This window comes from Carassius auratus, chromosome 34 (genome assembly GCF_003368295.1).
Source record: "Carassius auratus strain Wakin chromosome 34, ASM336829v1, whole genome shotgun sequence".
Classification (NCBI taxonomy): Eukaryota; Metazoa; Chordata; class Actinopteri; order Cypriniformes; family Cyprinidae; genus Carassius; species Carassius auratus.
In genome coordinates, this window is record NC_039276.1 from 15,680,659 (window position 1) to 15,693,693 (window position 13,035).

The 13,035-nt window shown below is 37.8% G+C and overlaps 3 long non-coding RNA genes across 3 annotated transcripts; 2 read left to right on the forward strand and 1 right to left on the reverse strand.

Moving 5' to 3' along the window:
- Positions 1–744: 744 nt before the first annotated feature.
- On the reverse strand, positions 745–7,602 carry LOC113053296 (uncharacterized). Its single transcript, XR_003277209.1, has 3 exons — positions 7,487–7,602; positions 4,109–4,317; positions 745–3,366 (listed from the first exon to the last, which is right to left on the reverse strand). It is a non-coding gene; the product is annotated as an uncharacterized LOC113053296 (long non-coding RNA).
- Positions 7,603–7,941: 339 nt separating this feature from the next.
- Positions 7,942–9,694, forward strand: LOC113053295 (uncharacterized). Its single transcript, XR_003277208.1, has 3 exons — positions 7,942–8,529; positions 8,649–8,727; positions 8,858–9,694. It is a non-coding gene; the product is annotated as an uncharacterized LOC113053295 (long non-coding RNA).
- Positions 9,695–10,298: 604 nt separating this feature from the next.
- On the forward strand, positions 10,299–12,827 carry LOC113053294 (uncharacterized). The gene is made up of 3 exons (XR_003277207.1): positions 10,299–10,409; positions 10,586–10,679; positions 12,262–12,827. It is a non-coding gene; the product is annotated as an uncharacterized LOC113053294 (long non-coding RNA).
- Positions 12,828–13,035: the final 208 nt, after the last annotated feature.

The window sequence follows — 13,035 nt, forward strand, 5'->3', positions numbered from 1 at the left end:
TTGCAGATAGCAACTAACTTTGGTAGCAAAATTGCTTCTAACAATGCTGCTATTTGATCATGAATTAGATCAGGTTTACTATCAGATTTTATAAATTTTCTGTGCTTCCACAATGCCCCAAAATCATGACAAACCCTAAAAGAGTAACAATAATTTGGGTAAACGGTAACTGTTTGTCCATCAGCAATTTTGCAAGCCTCCGTCAATACTACCAATTCAGTCACTTGCACAGAGCAATGCACAGGGAGCGCTCCAGATCTTATTGTTGCATATGCAGTGGTTACCGCTTAACTTGCTCTATTTTAGCCAATTAGTCAGAATATAAACACTTGGTAACACTTTATTTTGATAGTCCACTTTAGACATTCTACTAGCAGTAAGTAACTTTGCAACTACATGTCAACTAGCAGTTAGTAGAGTATTAGTAGACTGTCTGCTTAATATCTTCTAACACTTTCTTTGTCAACTAATACTAAGCCTAAACCTACCCCTAACACTAACCCTAAACCTACCCTAATAGTCTACTCTGAGAGTTAGCAGACATGTAGTTGCAAAATTCTGAGATTTAGTTGATATGTAGTTGACATGTAGTTACAAAGTTACTTACAGTCAGTAGAATGTCTAAAGTGGACTATCGAAATAAAGTGTAACCAAACACTTATTATAGGTGTACCCTAGTGATTCAGGACAAGCTAAAAACACGGTTTGTAAAATGGATTCATGGTGTACTGGCTTATTATATACATTTTTCTACATTTTGAACACAAACAAAGTTATGGACCGCAGCTCTGATTCGTTGATTTCTTACCGGGAGCGGTCCATAACTGCGAATGGCAATAGCACCACTGGGAGGAGCCAGAGGAGTTTGATTTTTTTTTCACAGATTATCTGTCTCATATTCTACTGTCAGGACATAATGACAGGTTTAACAAATATGTAAAAATATATATTTACAAAAGTTACCTACTGCAGCTTTAAGTCAGCATTTTCTAAGGGGGTTTCTTTTAAAATCTGGTATTGGTTGACAGACCTGTTTAAATGTGCCAATGCTATCATGTTCTTCCCCATCCTGATTCGTAGGGAGCAGTGCAGCTGGATTTAACATTGTGCATCTTTTAATTGTGATGTTTGGCATTTCCAATAAAATTGCATTGTACCTGAGATACCGGGGCATTGACAAATAGGATGTTTTCTGTTCCAATAGGATCACAAAGACCGTGTGTGGCATGAGCAAAGTCACATCAGAGACCCCACAATTTAAAACAGCTTTTTCTGAAGATGCAACAGCATTCAGGGATTTTGGCATGCCTGCCACTATCGGATCGTGCTTACTCTAAAAATAGGCCACAGGTCTCCCCCATGATCCTGTAACAGAACAGAAGTCAGGAACCCATTCTCTCATCAACAGTTTGAACAAAATTTATTTCTGGGTCTGGAAGTCCCAGTGTTGGTGATGTTCATCGCAATAATATATTCTTAAATGCTTTCTCTGCTTATGGAATCCAGGTCAGTTTGTCATGGGGTTGCAAGCCCTTCCCATGAGCCAAAGCGTTCAAGGGCGATTCTTTGATAATATAATTTATAATGGATGTTCGACAATATGAACACATGCCCAAAAATTGTCTCTTTTTGTTTCTCAGATTAAGATTTGCCATTTTTACTGATGATGACCAAAAAATGTCACCTCCCTTTTGACAAACTGGCTTATGACCCTATGAATCACATAGACTGTACGTACAGCTTTAACATCAGTCCCGTGCAAACACATTCGGTATGCAGACAGTGTTGGATTGTATTCAACCTTTTTCTCTGCTGTCTCCACCCAATTCACATGAAAAATACAAATTTTTACAAATAAACCAACGTCTTGCCTATGGTCATTGTTCTTTACGGACAATGAAATATGTGGAAGATAATCAGAAAACATCAAACAGCATTTACTGTTCATTTCTCAAATCAACAGCAAAAGCACATCTGTTTTCTGTCCAGATTAAACATTTCAGGTCTATTGTGTCTATACATGAAACCATTTTTGTTAAAAAAATTATAATTATCTTTTCCCAATGATATATGTGCTGAGCATTGTAAATCAGAGAATGGCATAATTCAGAAGTAGGTGAAACTGTCTTTTGCAGCCTTGACAAGCTTTTCACATAATTCATCATCTTTCCGTTTACACTGGTAAATATACAACTGTGATTGTTGGATTGTGGCTAAAGTTTGAATTTGGCACTGGGCCACTTCCCAGTTTCACATTAAATATCTTTCTTACAAATTTTGAAGGCAGTTTTCTGACAGTAGTAAACAATGCTTAAAGTTCATGCCATCCTAATCTTTACATCTCAATGGTACAGTGAAATTGTCTCTGACCATATAACTAGATGCAGTAGTAGACCAAACTAAATTTCCACTTATTTTTGGAATTGGATCTATTTCATACATTCTAATTAAGGAGTTGCCAGCCCTTTCAACTCCATTAACCCATAATCTATGTGTTATTTGTTCATTAGCTAATTTATGTGCCTATGTTCTTGTCGAGAGAAGATTTATCATTTTCTATTCTTCCAATGTGATCATGTATTAAAGCAAGCATTTTTCTTCATTGCTAAGAGCAGAAATATAAGCAAGCATATTTTCTTCATTGCAGTGAGCTTTAGAGAAAATGTGTGTGTGTTTCAGACTTATCTGTTTGTGCTGCGTGGCCTTGGTTGACTTTGCTCCAGACTCCACTCTCCTTCTCCAGCTTCTGCTGTGAAAGTCACTGTTGTCAGTCTGCCTCAGCTTTATCTGGTCCAGCCGCCGTTTGGTTGATCAAATGTGCAGTCTGAAAAAGTCTTTGACCTCTGCTCTTCTGCATGATTTTGGTTGTGTTCGCTCTGACTGGAAAGTGAGTCTTGATCCATTGACACAGTGTTTCCACTGCTTGATGATATGCTTCGTTGTGTCTCTTTAAAGTCTTTCTCGTTCCATGGTTGAGAGACCATCACAGTTCTATTCAGCCCAGCCACTTGAATCATGGGGAAAGCTCAGACATGCTCTCCTTTTTTTCCTCCAGTTTCTTCTTGTTCAGGCTGTCCAGCTGCAGTGTCACTCTCTCATGAGCTTTAGATCTGGTGCTGACTCCAGTCATGGAGTATTTCATCATTCCGATGATGTTGCTGGTTGCAGAGCAGACTGTTTGGATCATAATGATGCTGTTGAAGTTGTGCTTGTCTTTCGTTGGGCGGCATGGACTGTGGTGAAGATGCAATGGCTCTGTAGGATGGAGGCAGCTGTGGTGGTTGAATCTGGTGCTGCCGTGGCATTTTTCGATAGGGGTGAAGCCAGGAGTCCAGATCAAAGTCCACTTTGGCACACCACAGTTCTCTAAGGGGATAAAGAAAAGAATTCTGAACAGTATATAATCTGTTCTTTTGTCAGCATTTTCTACAGAATTATCATTTTTCAGTTCTTTCCTAAATGGCATTGATATTTATTTCTCGGCGTTCTGCTGCTTCACCCCTGTGCTTTAAAAAGTAAAATAAAAATTCCTATGTTTCTGAAACTTGTCTTTTTGCTTGTTTTTCGCTTTTTATATTATCTTAATTTGTTTTCACATTTTTCCAAGCTCTCTTTTATTTTGTTAAGCACTGTTATGCTAAAGGTACCTTTTCTTTTTTTGGAAAACCATAATTCTCAACCCAGGGTATGACTTTCATAATTATTTCCCATATTTCTATTTAATGTCATTGTAAATTGAACTGTCCAAATCATCAAGATCGATCTTAGATGTGACATTCCCAGACCACATATTCACAATCCAAGACTTTCTGGAACGCGTCTTCTTTTTCCTCACACGTAGTCGTCACTACCGTGTGGCTTCGCGCTTATTTGCCTTGTCACCCCCCTCTCTTGCTACCCTGCAAGACATTCCTGGCCCTGCTTACTCGCAGACCTATTTTTGCTTACCTGCGAAACATGGTTTCACTTACTCATGAAACAGGGTGGCTTATAGACTTCAATGGAGGTTTTAGGCCAGTAAAGTCTGGGAATAGCAGATCTTAATTTGCCAATTTAAAATACCAATTTGTAAATTTTAAGGTTATTGGAATTTCAAAATCAGTCTCACCGTTTGTAGCATGCGTTTTCTGATCCATTGAGAAACCAGCAGTGAAGGTCCACAAGCCCTCTGACATCAGTCCCCACTTCCCTGAAACCTTTTTGGGGTTTAGGGCTAAACCCTTGTGCGTTTAGGGTGATCAGCCAACTAACGTCCTCAGGTCCCAGACGATCAGCTGTGGAATCCCGTCACTCGTCGCCATGTTTGTCGTGGAAATTCTATATGGAGCCAAAAGAGTCTCAATAAAGATAAATGCACACACTACATTCACATATGCACACATAGGATTCATACATGCACACACATAATTCATAAATACACACACAGGATACACAAATGCGCACAAAATTCACAAATGCACGCACAAAATTAAAAAAGCACAGAAGATTCACAAATGCATACAAAATTCAGAAATGCACACAAAATTCAGAAATACACAAACAATTCAGAAATGCAATCACCATTTACAAATGCACTCAAGATTTACAAATCCTCAGGACAAGATTCAGAAATGTATTTCTGATGCACACACACATATATCTTGATTTTCAAACTGCTTGCGGTCTGTGAACTTCACTGCATTTGTGTGTGAATTTTGAGACTCCCCTGACTTGGCTCGACACAAATGCTTTTTTTAAAACAGGGAATGATCTGCAACCAATCAAATATCTCCCTTGTTTTAGCCAATCACAAGAATGCACCCCAGGTGGGGGATTGTTTACTTATAAGCCAATCAGCAAACGACTCACTTTCCTCAGCGAACAACTCACTTTCCTCACGCAGCGAACGACTCACTTACCTCACGCAGCCGGCGACTCACTTAGCGCAGCCGGACACCCACTTTGCGCAGCAGGAGACTCCCTTTCCGCAGCCGGAGAGTCACTTTCCATTCGCAGAGAACGACTCACTTTCCTCAGCGAACGATTCACTTTCCTCACGCAGCGAAGTTGAGCGAACGATTCACTTTCCTCACGCAGCGATCAGCTCACTTTAAGCGAATTACTCACTTTCCTCACGCAGCCGGAGACCCACTTTTTTCGCAGCCAGATAGTCAGTTACCTCACGCAGCAGACCACTGACTCTCTTCATGTAGGGACCGAATATTATAATTAAAGTGACTTCTATATTGCATCCAAAAGAATATTTAGATATATTTAAATATTCAAAAAGGTAATTTTTTTTTTTTATTTTCATTAAAATATTTAAGTAAAATGAAATAATTGCCTATTGCAAATTTATGAATCCATGGTTAACTTTTTTCTGCAGTCACTGGTCTATATATATTGATACAATTTTTAATTTATATTTTGTAAAAAATAATAAAAAATAAACCTGAATTGTAATCTAAACATCTGTATTTTCATACAATTTCATAAATAAGTAGGCTATAATATGCTGCACCACAGGCATATAGCGCTGTGTGAACGTGTTCATGTGATTGGCTAAAAGAAGGGAGATATCTGATTGGTTGCTGATCATTCCCTGTTGAAAAAAAAAGCATTTATGTGTCGAGCCAAGTCAGGGGAGTCTCAAAATTCAAATGCAGTGAAGTTCACAGACCGCAAGCAGTTTGTAAATCAAGATATATGTGTGTGTGCATCAGAAATACATTTCTGAATCTTGTCCTGTGCATTTGTGAATCTTGAGTGCATTTGTAAATGTTTTTTGAATTTCTGAATTGTGTGTGTATTTCTGAATTTTGTGTGCATTTCTGAATTTTGTGTGCTTTTTAAATTTTGTGTGTGCATTTGTAAATTTTGTGCGCATTTGTGTATCCTGTGTGTGTATTTATGAATCATGTGTGTGCATGTATGAATCCGGTGTGTGCATATGTGAATGAAGTGTGTGCATTTATCTTTATTGAGACTCTTTTGGCTCCATAGCTGGTAAGTGGTGTTTCATTTTCAGCGAAGTGATTTTGGTGTTTATTTACTTATTATTATTTTACAAGAACGATGTGATGTGAGAACATGCAGATACGTTGTTTATACTGCTGTGTGTAGCCTGTAGTGTAGAAGTAACACTAGCGTGCTGTTTGAGGGAGAAAAGTTTCACAGGCATCGAGGGGTCTGGTCTTTTTTATGTTATTTGAATAAACTTTTATTATATTACAGTACTTATTTATTTTTAACACGTAAAAATAATTATCACAACACTGGTAAGGCTTATTCAGATTTTCTTATTCTCTGAATTATCATTATAAAAATAAAAACAATTCAGAAATGAATTAAAATATAATTATATTTTAAATGTGATGCAAATATTTTTTCTACAATAGCAACAGTGTTTACAACAGCAAGACCACTTTAGCCTGTAAACTCAATAATATCTATCTTGAAATAAATGTAAAAATATCAATGTCAATATAAATGCATAATATACCTGACATGAAAGTGCAGTGTGAAGGATATGAATTACAAATGTAGCCTGTCATTTGTTTACATTGCAAAGGTGTTTTTGTTGTTTAGTAGCAGAAATATGCAGTTATTAGCCATGTACACTGTATTTTTTGTTGGTTTTCATGAGACCCCCCCATTGCCCCCCCAATCAAAATTGTCTGGAGCCGCCACTGCTCATCAGTGACGGTGTGTAGTTAGTTGCAGACAGTCAATAAATGCACGGCGTGCTAGCAGTGTTCTCAATATTAAAGAATAGCGGAGTCCACACCACAACTATAACGATAAAGGCACAGAGAAACAATATAGTTGGAATCACTTTCAGAACAATTTTTTTTTCTCTGATGAACGATAAAAACATTGACAACCAATCAGAATCAATCCTGCTGTAATGAGCTCAAGAATTTAAAGCAGCAGACGCGCGTCCGCTTAGAATACACAGACAATATCGTTCGCTGGTGTGGACGCTAATATCGTTATCTTTATAGTTATCTGGTGTGAACAGGCCTTAAGACAGAGGTTGATGAGCTAAAAATAATATTAATAATTATGATGAAATGTATGCAGCGTTTTCGATAACTAGACGAGACTGGACTATAATGTTATTTGAGGACTATTGGTCCTTCAAAATGTGCGTCCCTGTCATTGGATTGCGATCGAATAAGTGCCGTTTGTATATCTAGTCAGTATAACAACCGCAGTGGATGGATAGACTAATATGCGAGCTAGCGATCTGAAATAATGGCCTCACCACCCGAAGGGGCTGGGATGAGGTGACCAGATGACCCGTTTTTCCCGGGAGTCACAATTAGTGGTCGATTAACTTAAAATTAATGAATGCGGGATAGGCCAGAATCACGCTGATAGAAGTGCTCTCTCATGCGCGCGCTCCACTTCCTGGGTTCTCACATACAGCACGTGATCAGTTCTCGGTGCTCAACTACACACACAGCAGTTCAAATGTTTCTTGTATAGAGCAGGGGTTCTCAACCTTTTGAAAGCGTCTCGACCAGACGGATATGGTGGTCTTCTGCGCCGCCCTGGTGGGCTTCTGTCTCGACTATACGGATGTGGTGGTCTTCTGCTCCGCCCTGGTGGGCTTCTGTCTCGACTGCACGGATGTGGTGGTCTTCTGCGCCGCCCTTTTTTTTTGTTTTCTCTCTGTTTCCCTCTATGGACCTGGCCCTCCATCCCTCCCCCCGATCCTCCGCTGGTCCACCTCCCTCCTGGGCTCCTTGTTTTTGTTTTTTTTCTCTGTTTCCCTCTATGGACCTGGCCCTCCGTCCCTCCCCCTGATCCTCCGCCGGTCCACCTCCCTCCTGGGCTCCTTGTTTTTGTTTTCTGCACTTCTTGTCTATGTTTCCCCATTTTACCTGACCCTCCGTCCCTCCCCCGGTCCTCCGCCGCTCCACCTCACTCCTGGTCTCTGTATTCCTTGGTCTCTTCTTGGTTTCGGCTGGAGCATCTGGTAGCTGCTCCGTGGAGGAGGGGGTAATGTCACACTGTCTGGTCTCTGTTTCGATTGCCATTACAAGGCTATTGCTAAAATTGGGAATTTCTACAAGACCTCTGATATTAATTCATGCTTTATTATTATTATTATTACTAGGCCTAATAGTAGGCATCATCTGCATTTTTTACAGAAGCTTGCAGGTACACTGTAAACCCTAATGTTGTAATTAATAAAGAAATCAAGTTAACATAACTTCACATTACTTATAACAACCAGTTTTGCCATCAAAACTTAAACAGGTGTGTTTAAATTACTCATTGGCAGGAAAAATCTTTTGAATTAAGATTTTAAGTGTTATTAACTCAGAATTTCCATTTATTTAAATTATTCGGTACGTCTCTGTTTAAAAATGATTGGTCATGCTTGAAATTCTGCCTTGACAACAGCGCCGATTGGCCAATATAACACAAGGCGGGAATTTTTTGTCGAATTTGCTGAAGACGCAGCACTGACTGCAGGACACAGTCATTTGCAGGAACACCTGAAAGAACAAATAAATAATAAAGTTTAAAGTTAAATAGGTAAGTAAAGGTTTAAACGCAACGCATAAATATACACACGCTGTTTTTTTTATTTCCTTATACGTTTTATTGCCATGTTATTTGCATGTTGAAAATACTTTTCCGTTTTACTCTGGCAGCGGGCCAGCTGCACAAGAAGCCAGACAGGCGTTAAAGCAGGCGGGAAGAGAGTCGTCGTGAAAGACCCAGAGTACGCTGGTAGGTAGAATAATGGAAAAATATATATTTAAATTTTGCTTAGTTGCCTTTGAGTATCTTCGAGTTATAAACACGTTCGTGTTACCAACTTTCTGTAAGAACATCTGAATTTCCCGTTTTCCTCCCGCAGGGACAGTAACACTAGCAGGCAGGTGGTTATGAAGCAGACGAGGAGGGGGAAGAGTCGAGGCCACAGGAGTAACTTTACGCTGGTAAATTTTGATTTATTGTCTGTTAAATGTTATTTTTTTTATACAAATGGACTTTAGGTATAAATGCATTTAAGTTAAAACCCCTTAACTTCCAAACATAGCCAATGTTTTACAGACTAACTTAGCGCTGTTGTTTACAATAGGCCTAAGCGTGATATTGCGGCTCGAACTTCGAGAAAAATCTATTTCCAGACACTGAAATGGATCTTTGTGTAATTTGTGAAAGGACGTTTCTTTTATTTGGTGTAAAATTTGGCTGCCGCGTGAATACTGACTTATGCCTAACGTTAATCGTTACAAGAATTTCTTTGGCCGGTATGTTTACTAAAAACCGCAGACCTTTTCCCGCCTGCGACACATTTACAGAGATATTATTAATTAATGAATAGCTATGTGGAATGAAATTATATGAAATGATAGGTCTATGCAAGAAACTAAACCTCATATATTACCTTTAATCCACAGCTTCTGCAAACAAAGCTGAATTTGTTTACTACAGTCTGTAACACAAGCGTAAAGATGTAATGTTATATCAAACTTTGGGAATCTGTCAATCTTCCCGATTTGAGATCACACATGTGAATGTTTTTTGCTTTTTTTAAACGGGTTGCAGCATTAAGAATAGCAGCAAGTATCATTTTGATGAACATCACAACAGACCCATCTCCTCCTGACAGCCTGGAGCGCAAGTGCCGTGATGTGTGATTTATTTACAACTAGCAGGATGTGCAAAATGGTACTTGCTACTATCCTTGATGCTGCTACCTGTATAAAAAAGTAAGATTTTTCACATGCATGATCTCAAATTGGGAAGATTGAGTTTTCACATATTCCCAAAGTTTGATATATCTTTACACTCGCTCTCCAGACTGTAGAAAATACACTCAGGGCCGTTCGTACAGGGTAAAGGTTATAATGTTATAAATAATGTTGCTTGCATAGACCTATCGTTTCCTTTCATAAGACACAAATATATCATCAGGGACCACAATTATTGTATTTTGTTTTGCTTGCACACGTTTTTTGACAATCAAAGGGATGGTTACAGTTGACTTTCATTATATGAATAGCCAAAGAGAACAATTTCAGCTAAAAATCTCCTTTAATGTTCTGCTAAATAAAGTCGCCCACATCTTGGATGGCCTGAGTGTGAGTAAATTGACAGCAAATGTTTATTCATGAATTAAAAATCCTTTTAAATGTAAGTAAATAAATAATTAACTTTTTTTTTTTTTTTTTTTTTTTTTTTTTTTTAGGTCAACACATGTTTGTACCTTTGACTGGAATTAACTTATCTTAAAAAATAATCAAGCACACCATGCATGCATGTCGTTACTTTCCCCTTTATAATTTTTTCGGGTCTACGTGGAGTTTAATAGGATTGCTGGTAAGAACTTGAAAAGGGAATTTTACGAGACCCTTGACCAACATGATGATGAACCTCTTGATGAACCTTCTGAAGCAACAAAGGTTAGTTAGAAGTCCCAATAATTTATCCTAGATATATCTTAGAAGATAGTAGATTGATTCTGTATAAACTCCAATATAGACTTCATAGTTGATCTCTGATTAAATCTTTAAAGGCTGTTATAATGTATTATTATCAAGTGGTTGGATTTAATAAAATGTTATTTTTTCCACACAAGCTATCAGAGCCAACTGAAAAACTGAACTTTGGTGCTTCAAGGACTACCCCTTTGGTTTGGAGATGACTCTCCTGCTTTCTTTAAAATGTGTTTGGTAAGTGTTCCAAGGAGAAAATGTCCAAAAGACACCCTCTCACCCTCTATACACACTCTCACACATTCACAATCTCGGTCATTCACACACACTGTATCAATCTAAAGGGTTAATTTACTCAAAAATGTAATTCATTGACTCACCCTTGTGTCATTCCATCTTCAAGACACAATAGATTTTTTTTAATGATATTCTGTAACTTTCTGTCCCTCCATTGACATCCAGCACAACTACACTTTCAAGGACGATAGGAAATACTTTGTTGCAGTACTCTGTACTACTGTACTCCAGTGGTTTAACCTTAATTTTATGAAGCAAAACGAGTGCTATGTTTGTGCAAAAAAATGTAATTTTGAAAATGATTATCTGCAACGCTCGCTCAAGACAGTATCTCATGTAGCACCACAACATTTGAGTTTTGTATTCATGTGAGAGCAGACGTAATTGCGTGAATGTCCATTGGAGATTATATTGTGTAAAGTTGTACTTTTTTTTTTTGCAAAAACAGATTACTTGTGTAGCTTCATGAAATTGAGGTTAAACCACTGGAGTCACATGGATTACTTTAATGATGTCTTTCATACCTTTTTGGACCTTGAAAGTGGTAATTGAATTGGATCTCTAGTATGCAGGGACTGAAACCTAATGGGTTTCATTAAAAATATTTTAATATATGTTCCGAAGATGAACGTAGGTCTTTCAGATGTGCAACGACACAAGGTTCAGTAATTAATGACAGAATTTTAAATTTTGGGTGAACTAACCCTTTTAGATTGATATTGATGCAGTGTATGTGAGACATTGTGTGAATGTGTAATAAAAAATGAAAATTCTGTCATTAATTACTCACCCTCATGTTGTTCCAAACCTGTAATACTTTCGTTCATCTTCGGAACACAAATTAAGATATTTTTGATGAAATCTGAGAGCTGTCTCACTCCTCCATAGGTTTCTATTGTAATTGTAACTTGCCGGCCCAGAAAGTTAAAAACATTGTTAAAATAGTCAAAGTGACTACAGTGCCTCAACCTGAAGTTTATCAAGCGATGAGAATACATTTGTGCACAAAAAAACAAACAAAATAATGTCTTTATTCAACTATACATTGTCCTCTTTGTTTCTCTGAGTGAGTTTAAGTAGTCTAACAGTGCAGCACTTCTGGGTTGTATGTCAGAACGTAGGCTCACTATTGGCCACCATCACACACATGACCAGCGTGAGCCTACGTTCTGATGTACAACCCAGAGGCGCTGCGCTGTTACATAACGTAACACTACGCTTGATAAATTCTGGTTGAGCCACTGTGGTCACTTGGACTATTTTAACGTCTTTACAAACTTTCTGGGCTGGCAAGTTTAAATTACAGAGAAGCCTATGGAGGAGTGAGACAACTCGGATCATCAAAAATATTTTAATTTGTGTTCCGATGATGTATTACTGGGTTGGATTAACGTGAGGGTGATTATTTACTGACAGAATTTAAATTTTTTGGTGAACTAACCCTTTAAGTTGCACCTTTTTGAAATGTAAATGAGCTTGCATGTATGTGAATTAATTTTAATTTGTTAATGTTTTTCACTAGATGTCCGATGATCACAGCTCAATTCTTGATCTGCCAGTGGGGATTGTGATAGTTGAAGATGGGAAAAGATGGGTCTCCCTCTTCAACTGGATTCGCAATCGAGGGAAAATTAGTGATGGACAATCTACATGACCTTCCTGAAAAAGCAATGTGCCTTCTGTTCGAACTAATATATGCATTGCACCTGAGTTACCCAAAGTCACTGGGATACATGTTTGACTTTATTCAGCGGATTCTACTTTCCTTGGGGCAGAAAGACCTGCAGCCTAAAACACAGTCGTTGGCAAACCAGCTGTTTGGCTAAAATCGAGAAACTTTTTTCACTTTTTCACTTTTTTTTTTTTTTTTTTTTGTAAGCTTACTGTTAAACATGAGCTCAATATTTTAATGTGACTTAAAAATGCAGCTTGCTGTTAAAAATATGAGCTACTGTTTTCTAAAAATGTGAGCTTAAGTGTTAAGTGCTGTTCAAGTGTCTTAATGTGACTTAAAAATATGAGCTTGATATTAATGTTTCTTAAATTAATGTAAATGTATAAACCAAATAAAGCTATTAATGGAAAAACAATATTTGTATTAAATCATTAAAACAAGTAAACCATATAAAACTCAAAAATTTAAGTTAAGTCTATTTGCCTTTTTAAGTTATCTGTACTTGAACATTTAAGTTAATTCAATGAAGAGACCAACATTAGGTCAACTCAATGGAATTGAGTTGTCAATTTTGCCATTACTCAATTTTACTTACGCAACCACTTTCCTCAAATCATTTGA